This window comes from Schistocerca cancellata, chromosome 2 (genome assembly GCF_023864275.1).
Source record: "Schistocerca cancellata isolate TAMUIC-IGC-003103 chromosome 2, iqSchCanc2.1, whole genome shotgun sequence".
Lineage (NCBI taxonomy): Eukaryota > Metazoa > Arthropoda > Insecta > Orthoptera > Acrididae > Schistocerca > Schistocerca cancellata.
In genome coordinates, this window is record NC_064627.1 from 657,575,547 (window position 1) to 657,590,653 (window position 15,107).

At 41.1% G+C, this 15,107-nt stretch overlaps 1 non-coding gene across 1 annotated transcript; it reads left to right on the plus strand.

Moving 5' to 3' along the window:
- Nucleotides 1-13,253: 13,253 nt before the first annotated feature.
- Nucleotides 13,254-13,325, plus strand: Trnap-agg (transfer RNA proline (anticodon AGG)). Its single transcript has one exon. It is a non-coding gene; the product is annotated as a tRNA-Pro (tRNA).
- The last annotated feature ends 1,782 nt before the right edge of the window (nt 13,326-15,107 follow it).

Below are 15,107 nucleotides of genomic sequence, written 5' to 3' on the forward strand. Positions count from 1 at the left end.
TACAATTCTCACACATCCTACAGCACATAGACGATACAGTAGACAAAGAACAAAAGATTATCCTATCCAAACACAAAAAGAAAATTGAAGCCTTAAAATCTATGAACAATCCAGAGTTTGATAATAACAAACAGCTAAGCCAACACAAATTTTTTGATAGAGTCATTAATACAACTGACATCAAATTTAGCAGCAGTGAACTCACTTTATTAAATAAAGGTCTGAAACATAATATTGGAACAAATCTCAATAATCACAGTGTTAAAAACCTCATAGCCTGCACAAAACTTGCTTGTGACACAGCAAAACTAGACACATGTGAGAAAAATGCAGTTGCATACAAGACAAATAAACTGATAATGAAACAACTTCAAACAAATAATACCCACAAAAACACTGAACTTAAAGATTTGAAAAATATTAACAGCAAACTGTCTGAAAGTAAAGCACTCATAGTAAAAGCTGACAAAGGAAATTCTTTAATCATAATGCATGAAAGAGAATATGTAGAGAAAACCTTACAATTTTTCCATAGCAACAATGTTACTGAAATAAAGACAGATCCTACAGTAAAATTCCAAACTAAACTCCGAAAGCTACTACAAAACTGTAACTTTTTACTGAACAAATATGAAATACGTAACTGCATAACAATGAATCCCTCGGCACCAAAACTGCGTGCACAGCCAAAGGTTCATAAAGAAAATTGTCCCATTCGCCCGATTGTTAACTCAAGAAACAGCCCTGCATACTTCATAAGCCGTAAATTAAAAGACCTCACTACCAAATACTATACATTTGAAAATAACTACACCATACATAACACACATGAACTCATAAGCTTAATTAAAGACATCCACATCCCACCAACAGCTAAATTAGCATCACTAGACATAGTCAACCTGTACACGAACATCCCTGTAAAAGAGACTATTAACATTATAAGAAACAATCTGCTTAAATATAAGAAAATTAGTGTTGCAGAGATCTGTGAACTCATAGAAATACTTTCACTTATTCTAGAGCATAATTACTTTAGCTTCAACAACAAACTGTACCAACAACATGATGGTTTGGCAATGGGAAGTAGCTTAGCTGGGATATTGGCTGACATCTACATCAACCATATAGAACAAAAATTCTTTTCTGCCAACCAGCACATCTCAAACAAAATAATATACTACAGAAGATATGTTGATGATACAATACTGCTTTTTGATGGTACAAGCAATGAAATAGATACATTAGCAGCAGATCTTAGCAAAATGCACAAAAATATTAAATTCACAGTTGAACATGAAACTAATAAAAGCATTAACTTTCTTGACCTGAAAATTTGCAATAGTAACAATAAACATCAATTCAGTATTTACAGAAAACCTACCACCACAGATGTCAGTATTAGCAACTCATCTTGCCACCCCCGCCAACAAAAAATGGCATATTTCAGAACGATGCTACACCGAATTAAAAAAGTACCAATGAGTGACACAGACCAACAAAATGAAATCAATATAATTAAAACAGTTGCTCATAATAATGAATATAAACCCACAATAATAGAAAAACTCCACAACAAAATGCAGACAAAACCCACAGTTCCACTTCACAGCAGTCACTTCAAGCCAAATCAGTGTGCCACTGAAGACAAACCTAAATATGCTACTCTCCCATACATAGGCCCACTTTCATACCAAATAGCAAACTTATTTAAAAAGAAGAAAAATATCAGAATCAGCTTTTCCACAAATAATAAATTACAACAAAAAGTAATCCATGATGTATACACCTCCAAGAGTCCCTACCGTAAATCAGGAATATACAAACTCAAATGTGATACATGCCCAAAATTCTACATTGGACAGACAGGCAGAAGTTTTGAAATTAGATACAAAGAACATATTGACGCTCTAAGACTTGGTAACTTGAACAAATCAGCAGTTGCAGCCCATATTGCTGAAGAAAACCATGCAGTGGGAAGCATTGAGGACAACTTAAAGATTTTGCATCTAACAGAAAAAGGAGCCACTATGAATATACTAGAAGAATTAGAAATACACACACACAAAAACAGCACCCCAGACTATATCCTTAATGAACAAACAGAGTTGGCTAACACCCCTTTCCTGAAAAATTTCCAAAAATTACTTTCCAGCCTCCAAAGCAAATAATATTAATACACCTATCTGCAGATCAAGTAGAAAATTTATATGTTACTATAATTCTCATGCTGCCAAATGTAATAAAATAATATACTATTTTGCCTATACAGTTCTACATATATATAAAAAACTTTATAATTAAATTAGCAATCACAAATATATATTTAAAAAAAAATTTTCAACTTCTCTGTACTAATGTAATAGACATTACAGCTTTGTAAAAGAATTTATGATCCAGTTTTGTAAAAGAATATATGATCCTTTCCAAACATAGGACATCATTGTCAAATGTGACGATATCTCATAGCATCTGTGACACCCATGTGTTTGTAAACTCTTTGTATGTACCAAAACATGTGGTGCGCGGTTGGAATGATCTCAGCGACAAACCTAAAGTGTACAGTGAGATCTATTACGTGTGCAACAACGAGGATGCAGTGGAAATGCAGTTACATCGATTGGATGAACGTTATGGAAACAATCACTCGAAACCGACGTTTCACGTAAGTCACATACAACGAAAATCTGCAACGCAACCATCTGTATGTGGCGTGTTTGTAATTATGTTTTATTTATATTTTAGGACAATTAATCTATAAAAAACACAACAAATGTCAGAAAGAAAGCATGTAAACCGTCTGATGATGAATCGCAACCATTCGAAACCGGTAACGGTTTCCTTTGAATAAAGGAACTCAAAGTAAATTTGTGGCTGGTTGCTGTCATTACACCATCAACATTTGTCTTCAAAAACAGCCACGGTCTCCAACATGTCATCATATGACAAAATTGCATTAAGCTTACCTCGCCAGGTAATAAGAAATATACATGCTTTCAAGAAACATAAAATTAACCTAATGAAAACGTCTCTTAACATTAAATTCAACAAAGAGTGTATGTCACTTAAAATAGTCCCAAAATATGTCAAAGTCAAAATTAACTGCAAAACTAAAGCTGCCAGATTTGCTAAGCAGAAATGTGAAAATATATGGCTAAAAACAGAGATTAAAATGCAATACAAGAAAAAAGAACACTTAAACAATGTCATGTACAACTTGCATCTGCAGCTAGGACACAGCCTCTCACCTTTACAATTCTCACACATCCTACAGCACATAGACGATACAGTAGACAAAGAACAAAAGATTATCCTATCCAAACACAAAAAGAAAATTGAAGCCTTAAAATCTATGAACAATCCAGAGTTTGATAATAACAAACAGCTAAGCCAACACAAATTTTTTGATAGAGTCATTAATACAACTGACATCAAATTTAGCAGCAGTGAACTCACTTTATTAAATAAAGGTCTGAAACATAATATTGGAACAAATCTCAATAATCACAGTGTTAAAAACCTCATAGCCTGCACAAAACTTGCTTGTGACACAGCAAAACTAGACACATGTGAGAAAAATGCAGTTGCATACAAGACAAATAAACTGATAATGAAACAACTTCAAACAAATAATACCCACAAAAACACTGAACTTAAAGATTTGAAAAATATTAACAGCAAACTGTCTGAAAGTAAAGCACTCATAGTAAAAGCTGACAAAGGAAATTCTTTAATCATAATGCATGAAAGAGAATATGTAGAGAAAACCTTACAATTTTTCCATAGCAACAATGTTACTGAAATAAAGACAGATCCTACAGTAAAATTCCAAACTAAACTCCGAAAGCTACTACAAAACTGTAACTTTTTACTGAACAAATATGAAATACGTAACTGCATAACAATGAATCCCTCGGCACCAAAACTGCGTGCACAGCCAAAGGTTCATAAAGAAAATTGTCCCATTCGCCCGATTGTTAACTCAAGAAACAGCCCTGCATACTTCATAAGCCGTAAATTAAAAGACCTCACTACCAAATACTATACATTTGAAAATAACTACACCATACATAACACACATGAACTCATAAGCTTAATTAAAGACATCCACATCCCACCAACAGCTAAATTAGCATCACTAGACATAGTCAACCTGTACACGAACATCCCTGTAAAAGAGACTATTAACATTATAAGAAACAATCTGCTTAAATATAAGAAAATTAGTGTTGCAGAGATCTGTGAACTCATAGAAATACTTTCACTTATTCTAGAGCATAATTACTTTAGCTTCAACAACAAACTGTACCAACAACATGATGGTTTGGCAATGGGAAGTAGCTTAGCTGGGATATTGGCTGACATCTACATCAACCATATAGAACAAAAATTCTTTTCTGCCAACCAGCACATCTCAAACAAAATAATATACTACAGAAGATATGTTGATGATACAATACTGCTTTTTGATGGTACAAGCAATGAAATAGATACATTAGCAGCAGATCTTAGCAAAATGCACAAAAATATTAAATTCACAGTTGAACATGAAACTAATAAAAGCATTAACTTTCTTGACCTGAAAATTTGCAATAGTAACAATAAACATCAATTCAGTATTTACAGAAAACCTACCACCACAGATGTCAGTATTAGCAACTCATCTTGCCACCCCCGCCAACAAAAAATGGCATATTTCAGAACGATGCTACACCGAATTAAAAAAGTACCAATGAGTGACACAGACCAACAAAATGAAATCAATATAATTAAAACAGTTGCTCATAATAATGAATATAAACCCACAATAATAGAAAAACTCCACAACAAAATGCAGACAAAACCCACAGTTCCACTTCACAGCAGTCACTTCAAGCCAAATCAGTGTGCCACTGAAGACAAACCTAAATATGCTACTCTCCCATACATAGGCCCACTTTCATACCAAATAGCAAACTTATTTAAAAAGAAGAAAAATATCAGAATCAGCTTTTCCACAAATAATAAATTACAACAAAAAGTAATCCATGATGTATACACCTCCAAGAGTCCCTACCGTAAATCAGGAATAGACAAACTCAAATGTGATACATGCCCAAAATTCTACATTGGACAGACAGGCAGAAGTTTTGAAATTAGATACAAAGAACATATTGACGCTCTAAGACTTGGTAACTTGAACAAATCAGCAGTTGCAGCCCATATTGCTGAAGAAAACCATGCAGTGGGAAGCATTGAGGACAACTTAAAGATTTTGCATCTAACAGAAAAAGGAGCCACTATGAATATACTAGAAGAATTAGAAATACACACACACAAAAACAGCACCCCAGACTATATCCTTAATGAACAAACAGAGTTGGCTAACACCCCTTTCCTGAAAAATTTCCAAAAATTACTTTCCAGCCTCCAAAGCAAATAATATTAATACACCTATCTGCAGATCAAGTAGAAAATTTATATGTTACTATAATTCTCATGCTGCCAAATGTAATAAAATAATATACTATTTTGCCTATACAGTTCTACATATATATAAAAAACTTTATAATTAAATTAGCAATCACAAATATATATTTAAAAAAAAATTTTCAACTTCTCTGTACTAATGTAATAGACATTACAGCTTTGTAAAAGAATTTATGATCCAGTTTTGTAAAAGAATATATGATCCTTTCCAAACATAGGACATCATTGTCAAATGTGACGATATCTCATAGCATCTGTGACACCCATGTGTTTGTAAACTCTTTGTATGTACCAAAACATGTGGTGCCCGGTTGGAATGATCTCAGCGACAAACCTAAAGTGTACAGTGAGATCTATTACGTGTGCAACAACGAGGATGCAGTGGAAATGCAGTTACATCGATTGGATGAACGTTATGGAAACAATCACTCGAAACCGACGTTTCACGTAAGTCACATACAACGAAAATCTGCAACGCAACCATCTGTATGTGGCGTGTTTGTAATTATGTTTTATTTATATTTTAGGACAATTAATCTATAAAAAACACAACAAATGTCAGAAAGAAAGCATGTAAACCGTCTGATGATGAATCGCAACCATTCGAAACCGGTAACGGTTTCCTTTGAATAAAGGAACTCAAAGTAAATTTGTGGCTGGTTGCTGTCATTACACCATCAATATTTGAAATTGTTGGACTTCAGCAAGTAAAATGACTTCAAAAGCAGAGAATCGAAGCAAGTTGGCATCACAATGTAACGGTAAGCTAACTTAATTGAACACTGCAGCATTATCCGACGAAACTAGCATTTTTCTCCGCTGTGCTCAAACGTTAGACGAGGAAGATTGAGAATTTGACGTCGTGTCGCTTTCGGCATAGTTTGGACATGAACAAAAACCAGCATTAGATTGATGGAAGAAATACAAGCCGAACCCATGACCATTAAATTTTATTGCCTTCTTTTCATCCTGACGTATGTCTTTTAAAATGACACCAGTTCATATAAATTTCTGTATTTGTCTCCTAGCGACACCGAATGCTAAAAAAAGCAAAATCGTGTGGCGTCATTTCCTGGAAGCCGCCGAGATGCAAGTTCTACCGACTAATTGGAAAGTATTTTCCTGTCTTTCCTGCACACCGGCACCTTTCGTTATGTGAGACGTGTGTTAAGTGTATCTGATACGTGCAGGAGAATGAAATCGGCGTGTGTAGTACGGTGTCAGGTTGCGTTGTATGATAATCAGAGGAGGGAGAAGATGAGAGTCGGTGCCAGCACTAAAGGAGACGCCGAGCTTAACGTTCCCTCCCGATTGACGGTCCACCACCAACAGTGTCACGTGCCCTCACTCCTTGAGACACTGCGGAGAGGTTTGGAATTTAATCGAAGATACGGCGCAAAATCTGGTGATCAGAACGCCACCACCTTCTCTCTCATTTCGCGGAAAGACGGGGCCAAGTCGCAAACATAGCATGGCATACTTGGCCAGTTACCCGGCGATCATCGATGTCACTTAAGTGCCGTGATCTGAAGCGGAGGGTTCTATTCAATGAGTCAAGTCCGTTGACTATGATATGCTACTAAACCCGTGAGCATTATCTTGAAGCAAATTTAATTTAGTGAAGAACAGCATAAGGCCAGGCGTGTGACTTATTGAGATCAATACCCGCCATACTTGCACTTACAATAAGGCGATCCTTATGTTATGGTGAAGAAAGATGGCACGTAGGGAATGCTACCTAAAACAACTGAGCCGTGTGCGGCTCACATTGATGCCGTTCATAGCTTGCCATCTTGTAATAGCGATAGTGGCGTCTCGTTTTCTTAGTGTGTTCACTGACGCCACTACGTTTGCTCACCTTGTCTGCCCGTGAGTGGCAGCAGCAGCGCTTATCGATAGCGCGTACTGTGGTACCATCTTTGGAGCGGCCTCTACTATTTCTAGGTGGTCGTGTGTCCAGGGAGTTGAGTTGGGGCAGAGCAGCAGTGAGGGCCGGACAGCCAGTACTCACCCGACCGCTGGCGACACACATGCACTTTCCGACGGAAGGATGTGGTCGGGAGAGTGCACGGCCACGTCAAGGACCGGATTCAGCGAGTTTTAGTTGAATGGATCCTGATATTCGAGTAATGCAGCTTTCACCTGTGTGTGTATGTCAGCCTGTCGAAGTGCCCTCATGGCAATAAGTTGTCAGTTGACAATTTGTACTGGGATCTTTTCCGTGCCTGACTTGAGTGGGGCGACCCTTGGTTGGTCGTTCGGTCGGTCGGCGCAGCGGACGACGTGCGTTTTGTTTTCCTACCGCTTCTGGCTTCTCTGTGTTTGTGCCGACTTATAACTCGTTCTGGGTCGTCGTGTGTGCGAGGGAGTTCGGCTTGGGAAGGAGCAGCGAGGAGGTCCACAGCGCGCGGGCAGGTCGGGAACGCTGGCGGCGTGAAGGCTCTGTCGGACGGAGGGGCTGTAGCTGACGACCGAACCCAGGACGTTTGAATGTTTCCTTCGGCCTCGGGTGTGTTTATGAAGAAGTGGTGCTGTCCGTCTCTTCGCCCTTGCCTAAAAATGTTCCATCGTTGTACCGTGATCGGCCGTTAGGTGCACTGGTTGGTCTGTCGGTCGGCGCTTAAGCTACCCCTAGTGTGAGTTTCCATTTTGTTCCGCGAGTACAATCCTTGGCTGCCTGTCTCACCACTTACACAGCTGTAGTCACCTTCCTCAGGTCGATCCAGGGAGCACATTCTGTGGCTCACTCCGTCTTATTTGGACAAGTTGTCAAAATTGTTTAAAATTTGCCCTAATGTTTTAACATGTTATTGCCTTCCCCACTTGTAATTCCGGCCTTCAGCCGTTAATTGTTTGTAACACTGCTTGTGGCCTTCGGTCGACAAGTTATTTTCAATTTTCTCTTAATAAGGCCTGCAACCGTCATTATACCCTGTTACAGTTCGTTGAGATTGTTTTAAAAGGTTTTTAGTATTTTAACGTGCAACTGCCTTCCTTGCTTGTAATTCAGGCATTCAGCCATTGAGTATTCTGAAAATTGCTTGTGGACTTCAGTCCCCAATAATTTTGAATCCTTTCTTTATCAGGTCTTCAGCCATTAATTGTTTGTAACATTGCTTGTGGCTTTCAGTCGACATATAGTTTCAGTTCTGTCTTAATAAGGCCTTCAGCCATCACTGTAACTTGTTGCAGTTATTAAGATTGTTAAATTGGTTTTGGTATTTTTAATGTGTAACTGTCCACCTTATTGGTAATTCAGGCCTTCAGCCGCTGTGTATGTTCGGGATTGCTTCTGGCCTTCAGCCGACGAATAATTTTGAACCTTCTTAATCAGGCCTTTAGCCGTCGATTGTGTGTAACATTACTTGTGGCCTTCAGCTGACAATAACTTGCAATTCTTCTAATAAGGCTTTCAGCCGCCAGTGTAGTAAAATCTTTTTAAAAATGATTGTTGAGGGTTTTGAGTTTTTAGAAATAAAGTGTATGTGTTTTCTATGGAACCAACGGTAACGAATAGGCACCGTCCACACCTTTCCCTAAGTCCCACGTTTCAACAATGTTTGTAATTTTTCCAAACTTTCCTGTTGATCAGGCTGCCAACGGAAAAGAACATTGAACTTCGTATTAGTCTCCAACATAAATAGGTATATTTTGCAAAAACATGAACGTTACAGGTCCGTTCGATCTGCACGTATTTCCATTGTAAGAGGAGAGATTTAAGACAGTTCATTCATATGCACAAAAAGTGTTATAAATGAACTTTTGTAAGAATTTCTTGTGTGAAGTGCGCACATGGGAAGCGGTTTCAGCTTCCCTGTTTGCAGAGATTCGCTATAGTCAGGGCCAGAGTAAAGTATTGCTTTTGGTAAATACCCACTTTCATTGACAATGTTTCTTCATTTAGAAATGTTCATGGTAATGCAACAAAATGGCCGTGTGGACAGGTGACATAACAGAGTACTGGGCAAGGCTGACTTCTGCTGAACATTTATGGACGGCTGCCAGCCTTTGACAATATGCGAGTTTCTTAGTATCTGCGAATACATGAGCCAAAACATTAGACCAACCACTTAGCGTGTGCTGATCCACTTTTGGAATGCAATACGGCAGCGATTTTGTGTGGTGTGGATTCGACGAGTTCTTCGCCGGTTTCTGGAGGTATGTGGCACCAGATACCTACGCATATGTCACGTGGTTCATGACGCTGTAATTTTGCGTTGATATCCAGATGAATATTCGTCATAGCATAATACTCTCCGCTTTGGGCTACATCCGTGGCTCCGTCTATCATTCGAACAGCCTTTCACTTACATGGTGGCGTATTCGGGCAGAATCATCAGTGGGATAGCAGCGCTGGTACGTGGACAGGTAAACGTCGGGCGACGCATCACATACAGTAAGCATGCTTCCCAAAAGACCTTGACGGACGTCGGAAGAAATGTATCTCGGTAGCTCACAAGTGTGTTACCAATACAGGCTTGCGATATGACATTAGTCAGCTGATAATTAGTAGGATAGCAAAGCCGATCTCTGCTGAGGTAAGGATATTATCACAACCAGTGTCAGGTATACAATCGGTGTCAGGTTACCCACATGGTTGACTAACATTCAAGGTCACCCACGCTCCCTCCCCAGAGCGAAACCACCAGAAATTGGTCAAAGACACCCAGGGTAATCCCTCTTCCCGCCCCCTCCCACAGGCACTAGGCAATTCTGCGTGTTATATATTCGCAAAGTACATTTCGTTTCCGAAGAGAAGCACGCCAAGAATAAAGTTTTGATTCCTGGATTTCCTCTGTCATGCATGCATCTCTTCAGAAAATATCTGAGATGATGCATTCAGAGGATATGCATATCACCAGAGCCACATATCCTGATGACACAAAGTTTCAGCTTGCGACAAAAAAGGGGTATATCTATCTGAGTACTTGGATTTGTCAGAGAGACTCCACAAACCACTCTGAGCGACATAACCACATTCTACCGCAAACTAACAATTACTGCCATAACGGATGCACAATATGAGCATGCAGTGAATGTTTGACATCAGTTTGTCATCCCTAATGTGTGCTAGCAAACATCATCGAGAAGTTACAGAGTGTATGCAATGCAGAGTATGCAGAGTGGGATCCAATGTTAAGACAAAAAGAAATCATGACAGCAATGGGGGATGCAACGTTACACAATAAGAACAGATGACAGCATCGAATTGTTGGCTGATTTTGAGATGTTGCTCTTTTTTGAATGCAGGAGTCGCGGTGGACTTTGTCAGTTCACTCACGGGAAGGCTAAGGCCAATAAGTCTCTAATGAGTGAGGAGGACTACAGGCAGTCTAATGACTTAAGTTACACATTTGCCTGGACATAAACAACCCCTATGAGTATGCCATGCAACACAGTCTACAGTTCGGAGGGTTCTGATGGATGTCCAAATGGGAAGTAGTCAGACTGAAGGAAAAGATCCATGGGTGCTGGTGAGGGATATGGTCTGGAGAAAGAAGTGGAATAGCTCACCCTTACCGCGAGTGCAGAGGTTTTCTTCTACCTCCAAAGCGCCTAGTCCCGTGAAATGCTTACATCCTGAAGCTGTTGGCAACGCTGGGGAACAACCAAGTTTATGTTTTTCACTACAGAAACCTTCACCAGTCTCTCATGTTGCGGATGGAACTTATTAATATCATCCATGGAATCTCTTTCAAGCAGTAACCCTGTTTGAATGATTTTATTCATTTAAATTTCAGACAGAGGGCTTGCACGACATGTTGGTTGATTGGTTGGTTGGTTTGGGTAAGGAGACCAGACAGCGTGGTCATCGGTCTCATCGGATCAGGGAAGGATTGGGAAGGAAGTCGGCCGTGCCCTTTCAGAGGAACCATCCCGGCATTTGCCTGGAGTGATTTAGGGAAATCACGGAAAACCTAAATCAGGATGGCCGGACGCGGGACTGAACCGTCGTCCTCCCGAATGCGAGTCCAGTGTGCTAACCACTGCGCCACCCCGCTCGGTGCACGACATGTGATTTTGATGATAGTGAAAATAACTTTTACAAATTAATGAATAATTCAGTTTTCGGAAGAATCATAGAGAGTGTTACAGTGTATCGTGATATTCATTTAGTTTACCAGGGGGATGGGAGTTATGGAACAAGAGAGAACGTCGTCACACTGTCTCCAGTGACGATGAGTTACTGTGGAGACGGCTAAGGTTTCAGTGGAGTTCACGAAGCCTGTCTATATTTTGTGTTCTGGACCTCTCTGACCTTCACATGCACCGCTTAAACTATAGCTTTTGCGAAGCCTAACATCAATCCCGCGTTATTTTATATGGATACACATAGTCCTTTGGAATAACACTTCAAAACAGAGAGATTATTGGTGTGATGAAAGAGATGCTGAATGGTTCGCAGATTGAGAACTTAGAACTACTTTACCCTAACTAACCTAAGGGGATCACACACATCCATGCCCGAGGCAGGATTCTAACCTGCGACCGTAGCGGTCGCGCGGTTCCAGACTGTAGCGCCTAGAACCGCTCGTCCAATTTGCCTTCGTCTTTCCGCGAAAGGAGAGAGCAGATGGTGGCGAGCTGACCACTAGACTTTGCGCCGTGTCCTCGATTAAATTTCACGTCTCTCCGCAGTGTATCAAGGAGTGAGGACACGTGACACTGCTGGTGGTGGTCCGTCCATCGGGTGGGAACGTTAAGCTCGACGTCCCCTTTCGTGCTGGTACCGATTCTCACCTTCTCCCTCCTCTGATTATCATACAACGCAACCTGACACAACACTACATACACCGATTTCAGTCTTCTGCACGTATCAGATACACTTAACACACGTCTCACATAACAAAAGGTGCCGGTGTGCAGGAAAGGCAGGAAAATGCTTTCCAATTAGTCGGTAGAACTTGCATCTCGGCGGCTTCCAGGCAACGACGCCACACGAAAAAAAATGGCTCTGAGCACTATGGGACTTAACTACTGAGGTCATCAGTCCCCTAGAACTTAGAACTACTTAAACCTAACTAACCTAAGGACATCACACACATCCATGCCCGAGGCAGGATTCGAACCTGCGACCGTAGCGGTCACGCGGTTCCAAACTGACGCGCTTAGAACCGTACGGCCACACCGGCCGGCTAGACGCCACACGATTTTACTTTTTTTAGCATTCGGTGTCGCTAGGAGACAAATACAGAAATTTATGTGAATTGGTATCATTTTAAAAGACATTAAAAGTCAGGATGAAAATAAGACAATAGAATTTGATGCTCACGCGTTATAGGCTTGTATTTTTAAGACGGGTATTGCCATATTTCCTCTGTCATTCTAATGCTGGTTCTTGTTCATGTCCAAATTATGCCGAAGGCGACGCCACGTCAGACTCTCAATCTCCTTCCCCATCTAACGTTTGAGCACAGCGGATAAAAATGCTACTTTTGTCGGATAATGCTGCAGCGTTAAATTAAGTTAACTTTATCGTTACTGTGTGATGCCAACTTGCTTCTGTTCTCTGCTTTTGAAGTTATTTTACTTGCTGAAGAACAACAATTTCAAATGCGCCACGCAGCTGTGAAAGTAGGCAGCCTTGGTTGAAAGCTGCCAGACTCGCAGCACGTGAGCCCCTCCTGTACACGTGTGCGGCACAGCTGTGTTTCGCGTCGCGTGAGGCTGGCAGAGTGGAACACAGCGACCGCTGGCGGCCGCAGAGCGCGCGCCGCGTTCTGCGCGCAGCTGGACCGCCTCGCTGCGTCTCACGCGAGAGAAAGGCTTTTTCTGTCACGTGCGGCTCGTTGGTCTAGGGGTATGATTCTCGCTTAGGGTGCGAGAGGTCCCGGGTTCAAGTCCCGGACGAGCCCATGTTTTTGTATCCTATTCCTTGCTACGTTCAGATTCCAAAATTGTTCACTAGAGCCGTTGGTAGCTTTGACTTACTGAGTGTTATTGTGCCTTTATAGTGACGACTGAGAGAACGGAGAGCCTGATAAACACGACGATCCTGTCGAAAGCATGGTACCTGGCGCAAATCTTAAGCATCCCGACAGAAATTGCGCGAGCACTAACGAGCGCAGTGTACTACCTGTTGTGGCGTCGAAATATATTCAAAGTGGCGCAAGCAACGTTCTCGCTGCCAACGAAAGATGGGGCCCTAGGTCTAGTTGATATAAAGACCAAGTGTGCAGCCCTTCTACTAAAATGGACGCTCGCCATCCAGGACAAAAACCCTGACAGCGTCACAGGCAAGATAATTGGAAGATACAAGCCCGCATCAGAAGAAGTGCCGGTCGACACGAGGCACATTCCCTTCAGAATGCGACACGTCAGGTTGCACTACGCCAACAAAAGTTACGTTCTGGACACCGTGGTGAACCCCAACCACAGAACAGCCAAGAGAATATACTGGGCCCTCAGGGAAAAGCCGGCAAAAAAAAAAAAAAATTGAACACACACTCCCGCAGTACAATTGGAAACAAATATGGGGAAACGTCCCGGAAAACGTGTTGCCTAAACATGCGAAGGAGACATGGTACAAAATTGTTAACAGAACGGTACCACCCAACCAAAGACTGCCGGAGATAAAACTCGTGACAAGTGCGATGTATGTGCCATGACCAACACCTTCGAGCACCGATTCACCTGCGGGAATGCCATTAACATCTGGGAAGCGTGCCAGCAGATGGTGGCCCACATCAACAGAATGGCGCCGGGAAGCATCACAGGGGAAGCACTCACCGCCCCATACTGCAACCCATTTCTACGGCCCAAGCGACTGGCGCTCTCTGGATCCTCACCATGACGGCACACGCCATCGTAGCGCGGAGGCAGACCGACCAGCTGGCCTTCCTGATGGACCTCTGGGAGGAGAATAAGACGGCCCAGCAGCACAGGCGCTACCGCGAGAACTTCAGAAACTTCCTGCAGATTCCACTGCAGACAGCGATCGCCAGAGTCCTCCCCAGCCTGTGACCCTGAGCACCGCCACCAGACACCTCACGTTTTTGAGCTTCTACTGCTATGAGTATGAATCCTGAATCCTTCCTTGTCATGCTGCTAAAGTTTTATGAATTTATTTGTAAAAGTATAGACAGTGAAAATTAAAATGTCCTGTGGTGCCTCTCCTGCTCCAAGTCGGCCCGTTTGACGTCCTACCCCCCTTAAGCAAAGATGATGATGAAAAGATGAAACAAATGACGTGAAAACGGCTATTCATTTACTTTGACAAGATTAATTTTTCCTAAAAGTCATGTTATTTCACGTCTCAGCATTTAAGGATGGTAGTCGATTGGCGATTATTATAGGCCCCGAAATAGGTTTTTCTAAACAGTACTCCCCTCGAATATAACAGACGTTTAAGATATCCCAAATAAGTCTGTTACTATTACTTTATTAACATTTTTATGTAATTCGTTTACATCAGTACTGGGTCCAACAATTCAGTATAACTTTCAATAAATTGCGAATCAGATAAATACATCCCTAAAGCATTTCTCCAAAAGTTTGGAAAATATCTGTGTCATACCATTAAGAACGTTACAAATTCATCATTTATGCGATACAGGATTGAAGAGTGCATTCGCCAGAATCAGCATTTCATTTAGATGTAACTCTGTTGTAAATACAGGTCTGCAGACTACGACTGT